Below are 20987 nucleotides of genomic sequence, written 5' to 3'. Positions count from 1 at the left end.
CATATTGAGCGATTAATTTTTTAGCTGGGCCAGGACATGTCCTCTGCTTTTTGAATATGTTTACCTGCCACGTCAAATATTTAATGACCATCTGTAATTGGTCTTTATGATATGGTTCCAGATGTACAGTTCTGCTCATAGTTTCTTTAGTGCGTATGTGCATGGAATCACTACGTAATGCGATGTTCCACTTGTGTGTCCATTCCATTTTGCTCATGTTTTATTTCCTGCCTCCCATGTCATAACCAGGGACCCCGGACCTAGTCAAGGTACTGACTGTAGCTTTTTCTCCGAGGTTCTTCCCAAAGCTTGCATGAATAAAATTTTATGATCACAGTCAGCCATACACTTGCAAGCAGCAGCAGGAGAGCCACTCGCCATGCACTTTAGTTTTTTCTTTTGAATGTTGGCACGCCGAACGTGAAACATTGTTTCCAGTTGAATGCGTACCTACAAGGGTCAGTATTGCATTTATTCGTCAGCATGTTACACCTCCCACATGATGCACATGTCACCAAGTGTCTTCTCCATGATTTAGGATGATGTCAAACTTGTCATTATCTGTTAAACCCAGAAACAGCCTTATAGTACTTTTGTGGCCATGCCGCATCAGCTGTTGTGACAACCTGTGCCACTTGGCTCCCTCACTCCTACACTTTAGTGTAGCACAAAGCTTTCCCAGCATGATGGGCATGTCAACAAGTGTCTTCTGCTTGACTTATGATGTTCTTGAGCTTGTCATCAGCTGTGCCAGTCGGTAGAAACCTTATGGTGTCCTTGCACGCATGCAGCATCAGTTGCAGAGACAATCTATGCGACTTGGTTCGTTCTTTCTCACGCTTCTGTACAGCACAAACTCTTTCGAGCATGAAGTTTGTGTCTGCTTTTCCAATTTACTGGTATAGCCTTCGAACAATTGGTTTTTGATAACTCCACCAGTTGCTTGTCTGCTCTACATGTATCAAAACTTCAAAAACCCTGCCTTGTGTGCCGCTATAAGCTCAGTTTTGGAGGGCCCAGGTTCGTTCTGCGGCACAAATGCTGGTGCAATTTTTTCTGGTGCCTGGGCTAGTGCTTCTGGAAATGACGCGTGCTCGATGCAAAGCTCCGTCACCTTGTTTTGTAGATCTTGCACGTAATCTGAAAGTAGAACAAACCAGGTAACTTCAGTGCTGCATTTTATTTTAATGCTATAGCAAATTTCTGGAGAGGTCAGCTGATCTGGGAACAAATAAGTAAAAGCAACATTCTATAATTAATGCATCATGTGAAGCTTTGCTCCTTGTCTGTCGCTGAGAGTGTGGTTTGCCAGTCTTGTGTCAAAGTCGCAAGAACTTTGGCTTTTCTGCATTGAGCCTAGCCGTAAAGATAATGTCTACTTGTGGTAAAATGTATTATTGGGAGAAAAAGCTGTCTGTGCATCCCGATCGCAGTTACTTCAAAACGTGTTGCACGATGCTTGAATACGCAACGAATGCAGTACATGCCGCTATCCTGACTCTATAACCACCCTACGAGAAAAAAAGATTGTTCTGCCACAATCTGCAGTGCTCTGCTCCTTCCAACACTAGCTTGTGAATAGCTCGGAAATGCAACGTGAGGTGTAGTTTTGCTGAGCACTTGTAGAGCAGAACTGCAAACTGAAAGACGGACGTGACACAGTTAAACTTGCCAAATGTAGCAGCCATCTTGAGTGGACACACAGTCATCATGCTATGTCTGGTCTTGGATGTCTTGCTGTGCCATTGCTGCGTTCCATCCTTTGTTGTTGCTTGCTCTTTGTTGGCATTTTCATTGAAATGAAGGGCAGCAATCAGTGTTCTGGAAATGCAAGTTTTCCCACAAGGTTAAATTCTCAGCAGTACTTTGGAAAATTTTTTAGGAAGTACTTGTCTGCCTGAAAAATTAATAACGCATGCATGCTTACCGAGCCTTCATTCCCTTTCAGTCCTTTCCATATGTGTATGCGGTAGATTTAGGAGCATAGCCGTTTAGGACACTATGGAAAGATTCCATGCTGTATGTCTGCGCGTCTGGCGAGAGCTGTCGGATGTCTTTGAGAAGCACTGGGGCCATGACAATGGCTCTGACTTGTTTGTGCGCTGGAGAGTCTAATGTGGGAAAAGATAGGACATATATGTATTGTTCCCTTCATCACAAGTATAGATGGACAATGCGCATTGTGCTAAATTTGATTAATTGTGCAAAAGGTTCTCAATCTTAACTGATCGACGATGTAATTACACTGCACAAAATGCAGTGCTACTTAAACTGGCAGATTACTTGTATTTACCAATTTTGAGCCATGACACTCTGCTATGGAGGCAGCGGGGATAGAGGCTGCCATGACCATCATGAATGTTAGCTATGTGGTTTAGGAGACTTGTCCATGTCGCCACTAGTAAATCTCCATTTCCTCCGCAAGCACATGCGCACCAGTACAGATGGTTCACAATGGGTTGTATCCAGCTCAACAGCTCCCTGCATCTGGCCTTCCGTGAAGCAGCTGTCAACTTTTTTTTGATGCCTGGAAAAAATTTGCGCCATAATTCCTTAGTCCATCTCCTGTAAACTTCAACTGTAGGTAGATGAAGAAGACTAGCTCGAAACATTAGTACAGAATGGAATTGGAATACAGTGCACTGAAAGATCTTTCTGCGCACTATTTCTTGTAGTGTAGCTTCAAATAAGTATGTAGCTTTTTTATTTCAAGGTACTAGTTCTTTCATAGCTAAAGGGACTGTCTACCATTTTTCAAGGACCTCCTATGTTGTAATGCAATAGAAAGCTTCTCATTTATAGTGTAAACGTGCAGTGGTTTCGCTGGTAAGTGAGTAGGAATTTTAAAACAATGTATTTCGATTCACATAGTCTTAAAACTCTATGGATGCCCGAAAAATGGGCTAGTGAATGCAATGGTGGTAAAAGTGAGAAACCGGAAGCACGTAGTGTTTCTGCGGTATTGCTTTGTGTAAAGCACTAAAATGACTCTAATAGCTGTCCTCAGCACATAAGTGGCAAGTTCTTTTGGCCCACCGATAATCGCATGTTTTCTATAGGCACAGTCTGAGTGCCTATAATTTTCAACAACCTGAAAAAGACGGTGACCCTTGAATCACTCGCACAATGCTACTAGCACTGCTGCATGTCAAAATGTCATGGGGGCATAGTTAAAGACCCATTGGTGCACCATTCTTGTCTGCACGATAGCAGTGCCACTTTCAACACGCACTACTTTGAAAACAAGAAATCAATCTCTCATGCAAAGAAAAGTTAGCAGAGGCATTTAAAATACAATTTTAGACAATAAAATAATGTATCCAAGCAAAATAACTCTCTCTGCACAGCTTTTGGTGACATAATGGTGCTCATATTGGTTGCACTGCTTCAACGTCGAGAAACATATAATTTTTGCGCCACTCTCACAGCCAGATAAGAAATAGAATTCCTAGCTTATAGGATACAAGTTTGCTCTTTCCATCAATGTGACACACAATATTATCATTCCCGCTACAATCCAAAGACCTGATCCTGTGTTAAACAGTCCTTTCAATGCAAATGTTTGAAGTATGATGACGTAAGATGCATTCTTCTTTAATAAACGCTAGGTGCTAGTCAGGAGTTGCTTTGTGGCTATTAACCAACATTAGGTATTTTACTAGCAGTAGTTAATACGTTAGTTCTTTTCATAACTACCTTTTGCAACGTGCCAGACGTAATTGGTGTTTGGTGGCCGGGCAATGCAGCCTCAGGTATTTCTTTATTGCTGTATGGCGGTCTGTTGTCAGGGACCTTATGGAGATGCCCTGGTCACCGAGAAATTGAAGACCTCTGATGAGGCCCTCTTTCTCCATTTGTGAGCTCGCCTGAATTTGGGCACTCTAAAAGACAAAAAAATTCTATGTGCGCAGGAGGCATAATTGCATGAAGTGAAGCTGTGCAAATAAAGCATCTTGCCCCATATTCTTAAAACGCTCCTCAATCCCACAGCCCACCTCGACTACCGTAAGTTGGAACCATCGCACTAGCACAAGAATATCACACAGTCAAATCGCTGTGGCGCTATCTTCTTCTAGCACACAAGGCCCGTTGTGTCCAGATTAATTTAGGAGTATGTGAGTAAATCGTCAAGGGTGTGGGAATCATGAAAGGTTTCGTTACAGGGAAGGATGGGCCTTCTAAATACAGCGTGTACACGCTCACCTGTGCATTGATAAGCTGAAAAGGAATACTGAGGCATGTATGCGATTGACTCGTGCTTCCTGTAATGCTTGATAAACATTTTAACGTAGCAGTTCTGCGGAAACCCGCAAGGTGGAGCGAAGTAATGAATAAAGGGAAAATCAGACATCCACCCGTTCGTTTTTTTTTCAAATATGAGGTTTTTCTTTCGAGGAACGCGTATGGGTTTCCTTTGTAGCAATCGCTACGAACGGGTGGATGTCTGATTTTCCCTTTATTCGCTTGATAAACATGTAACAATCATTGCACGATGCTTGAAAAATAGCAATAATCAAACATGTCGAATGATGCTCGGTAGTTCTTTTTTCTACTTACTTCTTTGACTTGGATTTGCTCAGTGTGTATTATCTTTCCCGTGCCAGGACACAAGAACGAGTATGTCAAGAACTTGGCACTGTGGCCTGGTGAGTCACAGCGCCCATCCCCGCAGAGCTCCAAGCTGCTGTCACCAGCTGCTGCCAGAAGTCCTTTCTGGTGCTCATCCCAGAGCTACGAGAAATTTGGGCTCTGTCCTGAGTTTTGATCTACTCCAGGTGCTACGTGTACAGTTATGTGCACACGGTTTATGTCTGATAACAATCAGAATGAAAAAAATTGTTGCAATTACAAAATATTGTGCACTCTCTTAATGGACATTAGGAGAAACACCACCCACATGTAAGCTCTGCCTAGACACGCAGAGCAACGTAAACACTGACGTACAGAACATGCTAACACAAGACCTTGGCAAAAGACTGAAAGTAACTTTTGAGAATTGTATTTGTGTTTTGTATTTTATTCAGGATTATACGCAAAAATGAGGAACAGGTTGCAACATAATTCCGATTCCCACATAACGCGACGGATTTTGAAGACATTCAGCCCTAAACCTCTTGTCGGTGGATGCAAAAGGAACAGATTAGGTTAAAAAATGTTGAGTTAGTGTAGCAAGGCTTTGCAGACATTAACAGCATAAAATGAATGCAAGTAAATGAAACTAAATTGAAATTATCATAATCGCTACGGAATCTTCGGTACTGCATATGAGCCACAAAATTCAGAAATTCACCTTCCGCTTTCTCAACTTCTAAGCAACTTTTTTCTTCAATGCATAAGCCAAGAATTTTACAAAAGTGTCATCTACAAATACAGCACAATGCAGCACCTTTCCTTACAGTTCCATTATGGGTTTCCTGAAATTAGATGCTGCAACTTCTGCAGCTGCATGCATTGTGTGCTAGCAAAGATGTAAGATGAACTTACAGGCTGCTTAGAATAATGCCAGTGTCTGTTCTTGGAACCATTTCCTTCTCATGCCAGGCATATTTTCTGTATTTATGTCTTTTGTTCGCTTACTTATGCACAATAAAAATGCCTGAAAAATTTGAAATGCTTGCTTCATTCTGTTATTTGGTTTTAGTAATGATAAAGCTCTAGAAACTACTCTCGGAATGCTACTCTTATGCGATTGCTTGTGCACTGAGCATGTCTGCCTCAAATTAGCTACACCAAATTTTGAAAATTATGTTGGCATATAGATTTGTTGCACGAAAAGAAAGCAGGTTTGCAGTTTTACATGCTAATCACGAGCCATAATAGCTTACAAATATTTTGCAGCCCAACATTCTGCCATTGGAGTGAATGGTTAAACAAAGGGCCAATATGACACTACTTCTAGCTGCTCCCGAGATATTGGGCCGTTGTTCAATATGTGGCTAGCTACATATTCAGGAAAGTTGAAACAAAATGCTTACTGCAGTGACAGCTGGAAAAAGATATGCCTTCTGGTAACTGAAGAATGTTTGATCACTGATGACTTGAACACCCATGAACCTCATCATTCTGAGTGTTCCAGCAGCACTTGAACCGGAGAAGAGTATTGCAGCCGACAAGTCGACATTGCCTTTGGGCTTCATTCCTACTAGTGGCTGGCTCGCCCACATGTGCTCATGTCCCCTTGGGCATTCAGTCTTAGCTGTGATGCGTGTGCCAGAACAGGAGAGGCTCACTGTGCAGGACGTAGAGAAGCAAGTGCGGCAAGTGTTCAGGAGTGTCAACAGGTTGTCACGAGAGACAAGAAAGTAGTCTTTGTGTTGCGTAGACCCCTCATCCATATCGCACCTGAAAAAGAAAATGTGCCCCTTACTCAGCTTTTATACAGGCACTGTCGTACAAATACACCCCCTTACTCAGTCAAAAGTTTGAGCTGAAAGTTAGCACTTTTCTCTTTAGCAGCAATAATTACCCTTTATTGCCTTCATAAATTGAAGTGAATTAAATGCTGCACCTGTGCATCATATAATCGTAAACACAGGATTGAAATTATCTGCAATCTGTGTGCACAAATGGATGACAGCTACCCCAATCTGCTACACCTTCTTTGTAATTGTGACTTTGTGACTGACTCAAATCACGGAAGCTTTTTTCACATCTGTCACTGCAATTAGTTACTGCAGGCCAGGGACTGACATTGACATCTGTAGGTCTTGCTTTTGTTACTACCCATCACATGCATACTTGGATCATTTATAACCTATCACACTGTTTTTCAATAAACAAGTAAAAATCACTTTACTCTAAACACATAAAAGGCACTAATACATACTGCACCTTCGTATCTGAACACTTATACACCAACATGCACAGTAGTATGCAATGTTTACTTACTCATCAAATGTCACCTCTGGGGTGCAAGTCAATTCTTCCGGCTCGTACGTTGTGTCATGCATGTCAGGGTATTGCAGCACTGGGGACACGTCAGGCGAAGGAATGTAGCTGATGTCCTTTGCTGGTGTACGTCTCCGGTGCTTGACTGGTTTCCTGACACAAGTGGTACGCCTTCTCTTGAATGGGGTTGATGTCTTTGGCGTAGGTATGTTCTGAACATTCATCTGAAGTGCCTTGCATTTCATTTCCTTCACAGTTGTATTCACCTGAACAGCTGGAGAGTAAAGAAACGCCATGCGAAGGTCTGAATAAAAGAGAACCAGGACAACAGTTTTAGAGAAAATGACACTGTGTCGCGTAGTTCCTGAAAAGTTGGGAAAATGACAGCAATTCTGACTAAATTTGCATAGCACAAAGCACCAACAAACATGCTGAAGTAGGCAAGGTTCTACTAGCCTGTCCAATATTTTTTGGTGGTGCTACTAAACAAAAGAGAAAATTTGCTACTTGTTCCCCCAGACTCCATCACATATACCATTAGTAGTTTTCGTTAAAATCTAGGCAGCAGCTCGGGTGTACTCACCAACGCTCGTGCCCAGTGGCTTAGCCTGCACTCCTTTTGTATTCCCGACGCTGCGGAAACTGCTTGTTATAGTGGGGATCTGCATAAAATCTGTCTGCGTCTCCGCGTCTTTCGCACCAGAGGGAAGCGTCTGAAATGTGCCAAAAGTGCACTAAGCTGTGTGTTGCGTTTGATCTGCGTACAACTGCAACCACCGTGACAAACCCCGCACACATACCTCCGCGTTACTTTCGGTGAAAGTGCCAGCAGTTTTATTTTCAGTCATCGGGTCGGCAACGTCAGCCTGTAAATAAAAGCAGCTGGCTATGAGTAACGTGAAGGGCGACGCACACTTGCTGATTTTTAGTAATGAAATTTAAATTGCATGCGGCGTCAAGAAGAGGCACGACTCACAAAACGTACGTCCTGCAGCAACGGTGCTTGCTCTTCAATGGGGAAAGGCGATATCGACGGAACAACGTTGCAACCCAGTCGCGCTTGGAAAGGCACTTCGATTGACTATCTTGGGAGAGAATGGTGCTCGCAATCCGCGTTGCTTTCAATGGAGGTTCCAGTGGCGTCATTTTCCGTGATCAAGACACCAACGTTAGCCTGTCACTAAAGGCAGCTGGCTATCAGTACCATAAAGGGCTGCGCACACTTGCTGAGTCTTAGTAATGAAAGGAAAATAATATGCGCGTCAAAAAGAGGCTCTACTTACCATGAAATTTTCGTCCTGCAGCAACGGTATTTGTTCTTCATGGGATGAAGGCAATATCGACGGAACAGCGTTGCGACGAAGTCGCATTTGAAAAGGCACATCCATTGACAGCCTCAAAAGTGAATGGTGTTCGTAATCCTCAGGGCGGAAATGCATCGAGCACACATGCAGTCTGATCGGCACCTTTCCTACCCGCTGTAGCATGGGAAATACACTTAGCCAGCGAGAACGTAGAGGTTCGCCCTGCGGGATCGCATGGTAGTGCACGTTGGTGTCGGAGCTTTCAGTATCCTTGTTCAGACGACGCGGACCGTTTAGGCACCCCGCGACATCACATCGACCCGGCATTTCGCCGCTGGGAACTACAGCTGTCAAGAACTTTCGTGACACCACATGGACAGCACAGCACGCCGCGAAATGGAAACTTTGCCATTCACCAAGCGAAAGTGCGAGCGCGGTCAGCGCGGCCGAGCGAAACCAGAACTTGTCGGCACTACTGTGGAGTGAGCGCGACGGCCGTAATATGCAACAATAAAATAACTATGGCCTATCGCATGTTTAATTTGTTGCCAAAATTTATCTCATTTACTTTTCAAGTGTAACATGTAGCAGTAGTTCAATAATTAAAACAGAGGCTCTGACGTCACTTTATGAGAGGTACCACAACGCACGACAGGCGGCGTCCCTCCAATTTCTCAATTTCTTCGTTTTCTCGCTTAGAAATAATGTGTTCTCGCTAAGAATGGGGAACTTGTCATTACAAAAGCCTAATCTTTCACTCTAGCTCAACTTAATATTTCCCTTTAGTGTCCCTTTAAGCGTCCGCTTTGCAGCTGTTATGACGTCATATCGTAGCTACGCGGCCGCGCGCGGAGCAGCAAGGAGGAGCGTGGTTGTGCGGCTAGTTTGCTTCGCATAAAAGATCGTATTGACGGAAGCATCTGAAGACCTGAGGGAGATGAGGTATGAGTTCAGATGAAGGGTGACTGACAATATGCTGTGATCAAAGTAGAGAAAAGAAGTGAGGCCATGGAGCACTTGATTGACGAAGTTTGATTGGCGTTCTAGCGACTGAATGCCATGCGCACTCATTTGCACATACCAAAAAGTAATGCAGAAACTCTACTGGAGTTGCTTCAGTATGCTTATATATAGCCCAAAATTTTACGTGGCCCACCTGCGAATTTCTCGGCCAAGCCCAAAATTTAGGTTGGCCCACCCCCAAATTTCATTTGGTGCAGACCTATATTTCAAGTTGGGTGACCCCCAGATATTAAATTTGCCTACCCACAAATCGCAGTTGGCCGAGCACCGAATTCCAAATTGGCCCAGCCCTAAATTTTATATTGGCACACCCCTAAATGTTGTTGCCGCAAAAAATTAAATCGGTCACTTCTGAACACTCTCTACAATGCAATGGAGCGTATTTGGCTGTAAAGTAAGTTATAAAAATTTTGAATTATTTATACGAGTTAATTAAGTAATTAGGTGCAATAGAAAACATCCTCTAAACAACGCCACATGATGGTGAACCATGTGCAGGTTTTTTCATTCAAATGCGGTTAAGCACATTTTTAAAATCCTTGGTTCAAGTCACGTGAAACAACCTGTACAACACCGCGTGTCACGCCTTTGCTAGTCGGTGCGATGCCTCAATATATCGCTAAATGAAAACACGCATAGACTGAGCTCAAATTTCGCATTAGAGAGTGTGATAACCGTCAGTGATGTCTGTTTTTTCAATTGTTCATTATCACTTATAATTCTGCCAATCAGGAAATCCGCGGGAAAGGAAAAAGAGCCAGAAATCTCGGCTACCCGCACAGTCTTTGCCGCATGCGATTCGCGGTAACAATTACAGTTGCAGAAAGTGCAGTTTCCGGGAAGCGTATTTACAATTGCTAGTAGGAACAGCGGGGAGTAGGGCTTGCGGAGACGCCGGACGTTTGCGCACATGCACGAGTAAGAGCGCGTGCAAGAGAGGAAAAGCGGGGACTTTTGCTCCTTGAATACGTGGCTCTGCCTACGCAGTACAGAGGAGTTTCTTAGCGCATGTTGTATGTGCTTGTCCCTCGCGGGGCGCGGTAGTGCTGAACTACGCGTCGCAAGTTCGCGGTTGGACGTAATTATATTTATTCAAACGTGTATTTTACTAATTGAAATAACGTGTCATTATTTCGCATTATTCGCGGCGCCTCCGGGACACCTAAGCGGCAACGGGGACATCAAAGCTAGAAACCGGGCTGGTCGCGGGGTTGGGGCTCGCCGAGGCCTGCGCGTGCCCGGTCTAAATAGACATGTCGCCGCGCACCCCGTCTCTGCCAACCGGTGCAGTGGTGGGTGCGATGCGTCGGTATACCGGAAATTAAAACAGGTATAGATCTGTGCTCAAATTTTGCTTTAAGGAGTGTCGTAATCACTGGTGATTTTGTTTTAGAGCGCAGCTCTTTGGCGTCCGTTCCTGGGTTTCGCGTCGTCGTCGTCGTCGTCGGCGTTGTCGGCGTTGTCGTCGGCCTCGTAACCAGCTCGCCGACGAATCTGCTGCTCCGCCGCCGCGCATGCGCGCTGTCGGCTCTCCGGGCGAGGGAGGATGCTGGAAGGGAGGAGAGACTGTGGAGGAGGGCTGGCTACACAAATGGCTCTTTGGCGTCCGTTCCTGGGTTTCGCGTCGTCGTCGGCGTCGTCGTTGTCGTCGGCCTCGTAACCAGCTCGCCGACGAATCTGCTCCGCCGCCGCGCATGCGCGCTGTCGGCTCTCCGGGCGAGGGAGGATGATGGAAGGGAGGAGGAGAGACTGTGGAGGAGGGCTGGCTACACAAATGGCTCTTTGGCGTCCGTTCCTGGGTTTCGCGTCGTCGTCGGCGTTATCGTCGGCCTCGTAACCAGCTCCGCCCCCCTTTCATCCCCCCAGCGCTAGCAGCGACCGACTGATACCGCTTTCGTGAGTCCGCTACCGCACTCACGAAAGACGTCGTGCACTTCCTGCAACTCGCATTAACCGTCCATCGATCCACACCGATGTTAGTAGTGGGGGACTTTAATGTTGACATAAAGACAAACAGCAATTTCCTAACACTTATGCGGGAGAACATCCCGTTCCTCTCGCTCGTAACGCGTCCCACGGCTGTGACAACCTCGCGAGGCACTTGTATAGATCTCGTCTTTGAGAATCAAGCATTGGTGTACCAAGTCGAACATATATCAGTCTATTTCTCCGACCACAAAGCTTCCTTCATGACTGTCAAGAACTGTTAGTGGAGTCTTTGTTAAAGGAATACGTGTGAAAAATAAAAAAAAAATCTGTGATAGCGCATACATGTGTTGCTCGATTTCTTTGCCTCAATCTATCTAAAAGGTGAAACAGCTTATTTGCTGCGCTCAAATTTCGCATTAGGAAATAACGTAATCGTCGGTAATTTTTCAGTTGTTCCTTAACACTTATAATGCCACCGATCATTTACGTTTGCACTATTATAACAATTAAATGCCTTCCCAAATTACGCATTTTTCTGCACATACCAGACATTACAATTCTAGCGTGACGAATACATTTCACTAGGGTACTCGCGAAAGAATGCTTTCGCATTAAACGGGTTCTGGTTGCGTTCTTAGGAATGTGGGATGGCTTCATGGAAATATAGTGGTACGCTTTCAGTAGGCCTGTCTTGCAAAATACGCAGCAACCGTGAAGCGATTCTGCGAAGTCATGAGTCTGCGGTATAGCATAGTGTTCTCGACATTAGTCTTGTTCTATGTGTGGTGCATCCACAACTCGCTGTCATCACAGTGACTTATATGGCAGCCAAGAGGGCCGCGCATGTCAGCGATACGCGTTAATGAAAAACACGATGCAAAAGGATAAGACAATTGGCTGATGCGTATACTCTAGACGCTGGACATGTAATACACTAGTGCAACACCACACCACAGCACGATTTATTTTATTGCGATATGAATTATATGAACCGCAGGCATTTTTCTGCCGCCGGCGTAGAGCGAGGTCAAATATAAATTTAAGTTTGATAAGATCATAACGCGGCGCCCGTACATAGCCCACTTTCTATCCTGGAGGAAATCACGGGCGGATACAAAGGTTGGGTTAGCCGAGATGGCTGGCGGCAACATGAGCAATGTATTCTCGCACGGCTATTGCAGGGGGTTGCGTAATGTCAAGTTTTAGTGACGTGTTAAAGTGAGATATACCTAAAGCTTCCACATGCCTCGGGCGCTCTGCGTGACGTCAGCTTTCTGACGAGGCTTCGCATTGACGAGTAAGATTTGTTCCATTTGGAGGTCGAAACAGCGCGTAAGACACTATCTAAGAAAGAAAGACAACACATGCGCTCACTATGAATGTTTCCTTTCACAAACTAGAAAGGGTTGTTAGCGCATGTGCTGTCCGCATTTGTTAGCGCTCGTCTTACGCGCTAGTTTCTCTTGAGAATGGTGCAAGAAGTAACCAAACGTCGATTCCATATGTAAATGTCTTCATGTATTCTTCTGCACGAATGACACCTTGCTCGTTATTTACGTCTTAGGCGTATGGTAACTGCACTATGCAGGGTGTACCACGTAACTTCTGACAAAAGTTTAAAATATGCGAGTGTCACAAAGCAGGAAAGAATCAATGTAATGTTGTCGGCCATTCCTAAAAGTTAGTGACACATTTTTGTTTTCTATTGTACAAAATGACATAATTAGTGATTAATCAGTAATTAACTTTTTAATTATTACACTCAGAGAAAAATTTTTAGTTGGAGCATATTTAAAATATATTTAGTCTCGTTTCCTGATTAAATACGTGCAACAGAAAAAACGTTTATTTGCAAGCGGTAAAGAGAGCCCGCCTAAAAAAAAGAATGCTACGCGCCTACTCCCGCAGCACGTTTTCGGTGTAGTCTTTCTCTGATCATAATATTTGAAAAAGTAATTATTATTAATAGCTAATTATGTATTTAGACGAAATGCATAGAATAGCCTTCTTGCTCCATGCTACAGAAAACAATACTGCCGTGGCTCTATCCCAGAACGTGTTTAAAATTTTCCACAAGTGTTATTGAACTTCCTGTATACAAACTATATTACTGCAAAACGTACTTCGTGTAGTCGCCCAATTATTAGCTATCGCTATCAACGAGTCGCCTTTATTTGTTGCCGCTCTCTCAACGTTCCCTACGCTCTCAGAGGCTGCTCAGGATCTACAGTTTATCGCTAACGGTCAATAATGATATTGTCTCCATGACTACAAAAACTTGTAGCTAATATTTTTATATCAACTAAAATTGTCTCTGTTGTATAATAGGCACTTCTTTTCATTTTTCTAATATTTATGAAGAACCTGTTCCGAATAACAGTGTTGTAGTGCTTCCAGGGCATTACGCTATGGAACATTTGTAGCTCAATATATCGAAATTCGTAATTTATAGGTTAATGAATGTTTATTCATTGCCTTTAGCCTGTAGCCTAAGGCGCATTTCGCATTTCGAAATGCGACTTGAAACATTGGAGTTCATCGAGATTTTCACTTTTCCTCATCTTGATCAAGGCCTCAGTTATTTTTGCTGGACACCTGAACAGCTCGGCAGAGTCTTCATCGAAACAGAAGCATATGCACGACGTGTTGTTCCGCCCACTGCAGACGACGGCGCCACTGATCTGCAGCGTAAAGGTGTATTACTAGATGGACATAATATGGCGACAATGCCCATAATAAACACGCAGTCATTTTGTTGTAAAATATGTGGATGTAAAACAAGCAAGAGGACACAATATAGCACGATTCTTTTCAGGGACCTGTCCTTCAGAAATATGCAAATAAAAAAATAGCTGTTCTTCTAACACGAACGTCACCTGTTTATAGCTGAAAACTAAATTATTTCTCTTAAAGCGTGAGAGGAATGTATGTGAATACCTAGAGGTTAGCTATAGAGCTGTGGATCAGGAGTAGGTAAGCATGTCGAGGTAAACCTAAACGGAACCCTGACAGCCTTCAACGAAAACATTGATTGTATGCAGCACACGTAGCACCTTGAACATTGTAAAAAAGTTCCTGTGAAAACATAAACACCAGGTATATTTTACTTTGAGTTCAAAGAAGACTTGGAAGGGAATCTATAAACTTTCACTTGATGGCTATACAATATTGTTCTTCATTGCAGTTTATGCGAAAAGACAAGAACTTTCCTCGATGTTAAGTAAATTGATCAATAATTTGCTCAGAAATAATCTGTGAAAAGATATTCGCATTTAACCTTTATTATTCTGAAAATTTTTATGCGAATTCGCCACTCATGTAGTTGTACGTAGAAATCTCACATATACTCAATCCAAAGTTCTAATTTCGTAAAATATTAGAGCTACTCAACCGGTCAGTGAACGGGTCAGCTCAGTGGTGGCGAAGTGCACGGCCTTTTGTCGTTTCTTAACTGCTTGTTCTAACATGGTTGTATGATCTGTTTCCATCGCATTGCTGCATGTGACGCATACAAGAACTCATGAAGCACCTGAGTGACTTGTTTTATGGCTTTTCAGTTTGTTTCGGAGGTTACAGACTCAATTATTCCTTACTACTGGTCCTACCTAAAATAGCAAATTTAAAGTACTACGGTGGATGACAACGCTTCTATCTGTGTAGTGTTTTATTACAGTCTGAAAATGACCATTCGTGCGATTTAGGAAAACGACGTCGCCATTGACGACCATTTAGCACATCACGCGCATCATATTTTTTTTAGTCAAAGGAAATTGAGAACATATGTTTCACATCTAAGTGTGACCAGAAGGTTTTTCTAGGGAAAGATTCGGCACACAACGCTAGATTAGGTACAAAACTATAGAAGGTTAGTCTTTCTTATGCATGTTTCGCTCATGCAATGAAGCAGTTCCGGCCTGTGAGACAAAAATAAATCGCCCTTTACGGCGGCGAAATTTTGTTTTTTGTTCAACTTTGCGCTCCATAAAACACATCCTGTTGTTCCGCGTCTTCCATATTTTCCTGGGTTTTTCTGGAGATCTGTTACTAATTTTTGAGTAGATAGAATTTTCTCGCCTTTTTTTCGAAGTCCACCAGCTTCTGGGTGAAATGAATACTGAATAACTATCCATAGATGGCGCTTTTGCGTTACTGCTACAATTTCGAACACTCCAAGCATCGTAATATTGCCTAGTTCGGCATATTAGACATACAGCGTACTTCTCCAAATGTACTAGAATGAAAGAAGCCAGTTTGTAAAAACCTACATTCAGCAGCTGACAGGTGTGAACATTGTTTTTTTAATTTTCAACCTTTAGTACAGCAATATTGTGAATTCGTCAATGTAATATCGCTCTCTGGCTTGTTGTGGACGCGGCCAAGAAAAATTTCATGCTTATGTGCCCCTACAATCAACAACGGATCTCACTGTTTAGGATTTTTTGTCGGTGAAGTTGGAAGGCAATTTTTTTTCCGCGACGTCTCTACCTCGTAATGCAAGTAACATAGAGCAGTAAGGACACCGGACAACTGGAGGAGAGACAAGCGCTTCTCCTGTCTCGACTCGTCCCTCGTCCTTACTGCGGTGCGTTACAAGCATTACAATATGAAAAACGAAGAGGCCCAAACCTATTCCCTTCTCATCGTTGCCTTAGCCCACAAATCGTGAATTTTCCCTGTGGTTTCCTCAATGCCGAAGATGAGCCATTAGCACGCTGGAGTTCTACCACAGAATATGGTTTATGTAGACCTCAATAGGTGTGGAATGATCGGGCCAATATTTTATTTGACGATCAAGAACTTAGGCCTCGGCAGCATAGATGTAAATCGTAGAATGATTTGTTCAACATTGAAGAAGTGCAGGCATATGATTTTTTGCGAATGTTAAAATTCGACAAAGGAAGTTTGCGAATCACGACAAGAAGCACCCGGCAGACATCAGCGACGACTGATTCTCTGAGCCACCATGGTGAAGGTTGGAGATAAAGCAATACTTTTATTCAACATGAAAACAAGTTGAATAATACTACGCGTCGTGCTCGACTTTGAGGAAACACGCTACAGCATAAGAGTACGATTAACGACTCGCAGCGATTGCCGGGAATGAACGCAACCGTAACTTATTTCTCCATGTCTAGCAATAAGAATTCAATTCAATCCGTTTTATTTGCCAGAAAGTGAGAAGTGAAGAAGAAAGAGAACAAATTTCTGGAAAGGTTTGCCGGCTATAAGCTGCTGTTAGCAACTTGATGAAACCGGGAAATCCGCACAAGACAGCTGGAAAGAATGACAGACATTACTGTACATAAATTCAGAAAACTTAAGGAACGAACGAACTCACCGTTACGTACATTGGTTCACATTCTGCTTAGACATATAGGAAAACACTTCTTGGTACGACATGAAATTTTTACTTTTCAAATAATGTGTATACAAAGTTAAATCACAAAAGAAAAATAAGTGTGAGTCAGGCCAAAAACATTTCAAGTATTTTGTTTATTTATTTATTTATTTATTTATTTATTGAAATACCCTAAAGGCCCTCTTGGAGAGGGTATTACATAGGGGGGGCACACGAAACACACTAATAAGAATACGAAAAAAATATTAAGAATAAACAATTCAGCAAACATAGCAATAACACCACAAAATACTCATACACCAATACAAAAAGAGAAAAAACTGCAATACGATGTCAAACAAGATTCAAAGGTATTAAATTAGCCCTGAAAAAAAAATAGCTAACACCAAAGATGCACAGAGACATCAAATTCTGAAATGAGTCCACAGCATTTGATGAAATTGATCGGTGTTAACTTCAGTGGCAATATCAGATGGTAGGTTATTCCAGTCAGCTATGGTTTTGGGGATGAATGACTGTGCGTAATGAGCTGAGTGGCAAGCTGGGCGTTTGACTTTGCAAGGGTGATCACGGCGAGGAAAAATGACAGGGGGTGACTGAAAGAAGTCGTCGCGCAAACGATCATGATGATAAAGTTTGTGAAAGAGAGATAGGCGGGCGTGCTTCCGTCGTAGTGATAGCGGAGGCAGTTCGGCACGAATTTTTAAAGATGTAACACTGGAGTACGGAGAAAAATCTGAAAAAATGAAGCGAGCAGCACGGCTTTGCAGGGATTCAATGTTACGTATAATGCAGTCTTGGCTCGGATCCCAGATGGCACATGCATATTCAATTTTAGGCCTGATTAACGTGGTGTACGCGAGTTTCTTTAGGTCTGAAGGCGCTTGCTTTAGTCTGTGTTTCATGATTCCGAAAGTACGGTTAGCAGATGCAAGAGTAAGGTTGATGCGATGATGCCATGTTAGATCCGATTGCAAGTTGATTCCTAAGTATTTGTACGTGGTAGTAAGTTCGACAACATTGTTACCTATAAAGTATGAAGTTGGAATACGGGAAGAGGAGTGCGTAAATGACATGCACTTAGTTTTGTATGATTTAGAGTCATTTGCCAGTCTGAACACCATCTGTTTATTGCGTTGAGGTCTGACTGCAATGCTTGAGGGTCAGTGTCAGTAGAAATGGTGCGGTAAATTACGCAATCATCGGCGAACAGTCTTACTCTGGACGACATGCGGTTAGGCAAGTCATTAATATAAATTAGAAAAAGCAAAGGGCCAAGCACGCTCCCTTGTGGAACGCCGGACGTGACAGGAATAAAAGGGGAGTTACAATGATTAATATTTGTGAATTGAGTTCGAAATGACAAGAAATCTTTTATCCACGCAATGACTTGTGCGTCAATGTTAAGATGTTTAAGTTTTAGTAGTAGCCTGTGGTGAGGAACGCGGTCAAAAGCTTTGGAAAAATCTAAGAAGATCGCGTCGACTTGGTTGCCAGCGTCAATGCATGAAAGCAAGTCATTAGTAAACCCTGCAAGTTGCCCATCGCATGAATATCCCTTGCGAAAGCCGTGCTGGTATTTGAAGATTATGTTATGTTCTTCTAAGTATTTCATGATTTGAGAATGTATGATATGTTCGAGTAGTTTGCAAACGGTGCTAGTTAACGAAATAGACCGGTAGTTAAGCGGTGATGAGCGATCGCCAGATTTAAAAATTGGTATGACCTTGGCTGTACGTCAGTCGTTACGACTTTGGCCGGATGACAATGACTGTGAAAAAAGAGCGCACAAGATTCCCGAAATGCTTTGCGAAGTACTTTTAAGCAACTTGTTGTTGAACCCAACGTGGTCAGATGCAGATGATACCTTACGATTATTAAGTAGTGATATGATACCGGACTCGGTAATATTTATCTGCGGCATGATGATATCGGAAAGTGTACCTATGTTTGGGCATGAAGTGACGCCCTCGGGGGTGAACATAGACGAGAATGCATTAATATTTGTGCACACTTTGACTCGGGAACAGTGGCGCCTGTGGGATCGGTAAGCACAACATCGGGGTGATTGCTTGGATTTATTGCCAAAATTTACGAGGATTGTTAGTCAGCATAGATGACAGGTCGTGGTTGAAAAAGTGACGACGACTGGATTTAAGTAACTCTTGATATTCTTTGTCGCACTGTTTGTATTCAAGCCACGATGGTGCAAGACTGTATTTGTGGGCTTGCCAGTACAATCGCTTTTTTTTGTTGTTTAGACGCCGAAGTTGCTTGTTGAACCATGGCGTAGAGCTCCTACTCCTAATTGTTATGGACGGTATATATTTGTTAACGACGTCAGTAAACATATTTTTGAATGCGACCCAGTTTTCTTCAACTGTACGGGACAAGAAGTCAATAAGAAACTGGTCTGCAAAAAGAGATAATTGTGCATTCATTCCATCAAAGTTAGCTCTGCTATAGCATTTAATTGTTTTTTCAATGATCTTACTGTTATGCCGACAAACAATGTTCCCAGTAATGACGTCATGATCGGAGAGCCCATCTAGGTGAGTAATGTTGGCGCAAATGTCAGGGGTATTAGTAAGGATTAGGTCAAGAATACTGGAGCATGTGGCAGTGCGCCGTGTGGGTTGCATGATAAGTTGGGATAATGAAAAATCTAGACATGACTGAAGAAATGCATTCGATTCTCTTTCACTCTCCGTGACAGATAGAGTTGCCCAATTGATGCGTGGATAATTAAAATCCCCAAATAATAATAAGACACAATTTGGAAATCGGTTACACACTTCCCTCAAAATGCGATAGAACTCTTCAACAAAAGCACTGCCCACATAAGGGGGGCGATAAAAAACACCAATAAGTATGTCAGTACTGCTACCGTTTAACAACACCCATACACATTCAAGAAACGTAGAAATTATGATGGGTACACATGATAATTCATTTTTTACTGCCAGCAGAACACCACCGCCTCTCCGATTTGACCTGTCGCAGCGAAATATGTTAAACGTCGCCTCGGTAACAAAAATGCCGTCGTCGGGAACATTTTCCGTAAGCCACGTTTCCGTGAACGCGATTAAGGATGCAGAGCATGAATCGATAAGCGAGGAAATGGGAACAGCTTTAGCGAGGATACTTCTGGTATTTGTATAGAGGAAAGTTAATGCGGTATTATGGCAAGGCTTATAAACTGACGGCAAAGAAGGGTTGATTACTTCAGCTGAGGCAGGAGAATGTTTGGGTCATTTGTCAGCACTCCCGTGGGCGCCGCCCTCTACCTCTGGCGCATCATTTCCAGATGTTTGTAAACGGATTGCGCAGTTGGCATCCGTGTCCCAGACGTAAGCGACATCATTTAGAATAAGCTTAGTGAAAGCAAGGCGGGGACGATCACCCTCCTTTTTTATTGACTTCGAGAACTGCCAAAGCTTTCGGCGCTTATCGCGCACGGCAACAGAGTAGTCCCGTGTTATCCTGAAATCTGTTTCCTTCAGCTTGCTGCCATTGCTGAGCAGAGTCTCGATTTCTTTTTCATTGTAAAATTTAGCTATTATTGGCCGATTTTTCTCGGCTGAGAACCGACCCAGGCGGTGGGCCCTGGCAATAGACTGTACTGAAACCCCCAGTTTATTTTTACAAAATTCTCCAACTATAGCCTCGGTACTGTCCCATGTTTCTGAATGGTCAGTGTCTGCAATGCCAAAAAACAGTGCATTCGATCGTCGGGAACGGTTTTCGAGGTCATCAATTTTCTCTTGTATTTTGCGAACGTTGCTGTCACAGGTTTCTGGAAGTTGCGTTGGAGGCATAGGTACACATTTAGATTCAAGGTCATTCACGCGCTTAGTTAGCGCGTCTAAGTCATTCTTAAGGATGCTATGCATTTCTAGAACTTTATTTACAGATTCTAGAAGGCTCGCGTTATTTGTCTCGAGACGCCTAACTGCATCGCACACTAAGTCAAGCTTCTCCTCCTGCGCCTTTGTCATCGGACCAGGGTTCGACTCAATATCACCACCGAAGAGCAAACGACGCCACAAGTACAAAGCCGCGGAACGAAGACGCTTGCAGCAATCGGGTGGCCACGACACCGCAACAAGACAGACATTGTTATCACGAAGGGCATAAGAATCGTGGTAGCTAACCTGTACAAATGCAAACGGTGAGGACAACATCGCAACTGCGGTGGCGTGGCCCGACGTGTCGAAGATGTTGGCGCCCTTTTCACACTGCGGATCAGCTGACAATGTTCCATGTTGCCAAACGAAGGGCGCTCCCGTGTCCAGAAGTGGCGGTGTAGGTAGCGGCCGGCTCGAGGGTAGGACGCACTGTTCCATTCCAAGGGCGGCGGTCCTAGTTGATGCGTCAGCACACCATCCGTCCTTTATCTTGAAGAGCCGAGTCGAAGCAATAGGCGTCAGCAGACCAAGCCCATTCACCAGCACCTGTACAAATGCAAACGGTGAGGACAACAT

At 43.4% G+C, this 20987-nt stretch overlaps 1 pseudogene; it reads right to left on the bottom strand.

Moving 5' to 3' along the window:
• Window positions 1-961: 961 nt before the first annotated feature.
• LOC139051889 (uncharacterized) lies at window positions 962-20987 on the bottom strand (annotated as a pseudogene).

This window comes from Dermacentor albipictus, unplaced genomic scaffold, assembly GCF_038994185.2.
Source record: "Dermacentor albipictus isolate Rhodes 1998 colony unplaced genomic scaffold, USDA_Dalb.pri_finalv2 scaffold_15, whole genome shotgun sequence".
In the NCBI taxonomy this organism is placed as follows: domain Eukaryota; kingdom Metazoa; phylum Arthropoda; class Arachnida; order Ixodida; family Ixodidae; genus Dermacentor; species Dermacentor albipictus.
This window is presented reverse-complemented; position numbering and strand designations above follow the sequence as displayed.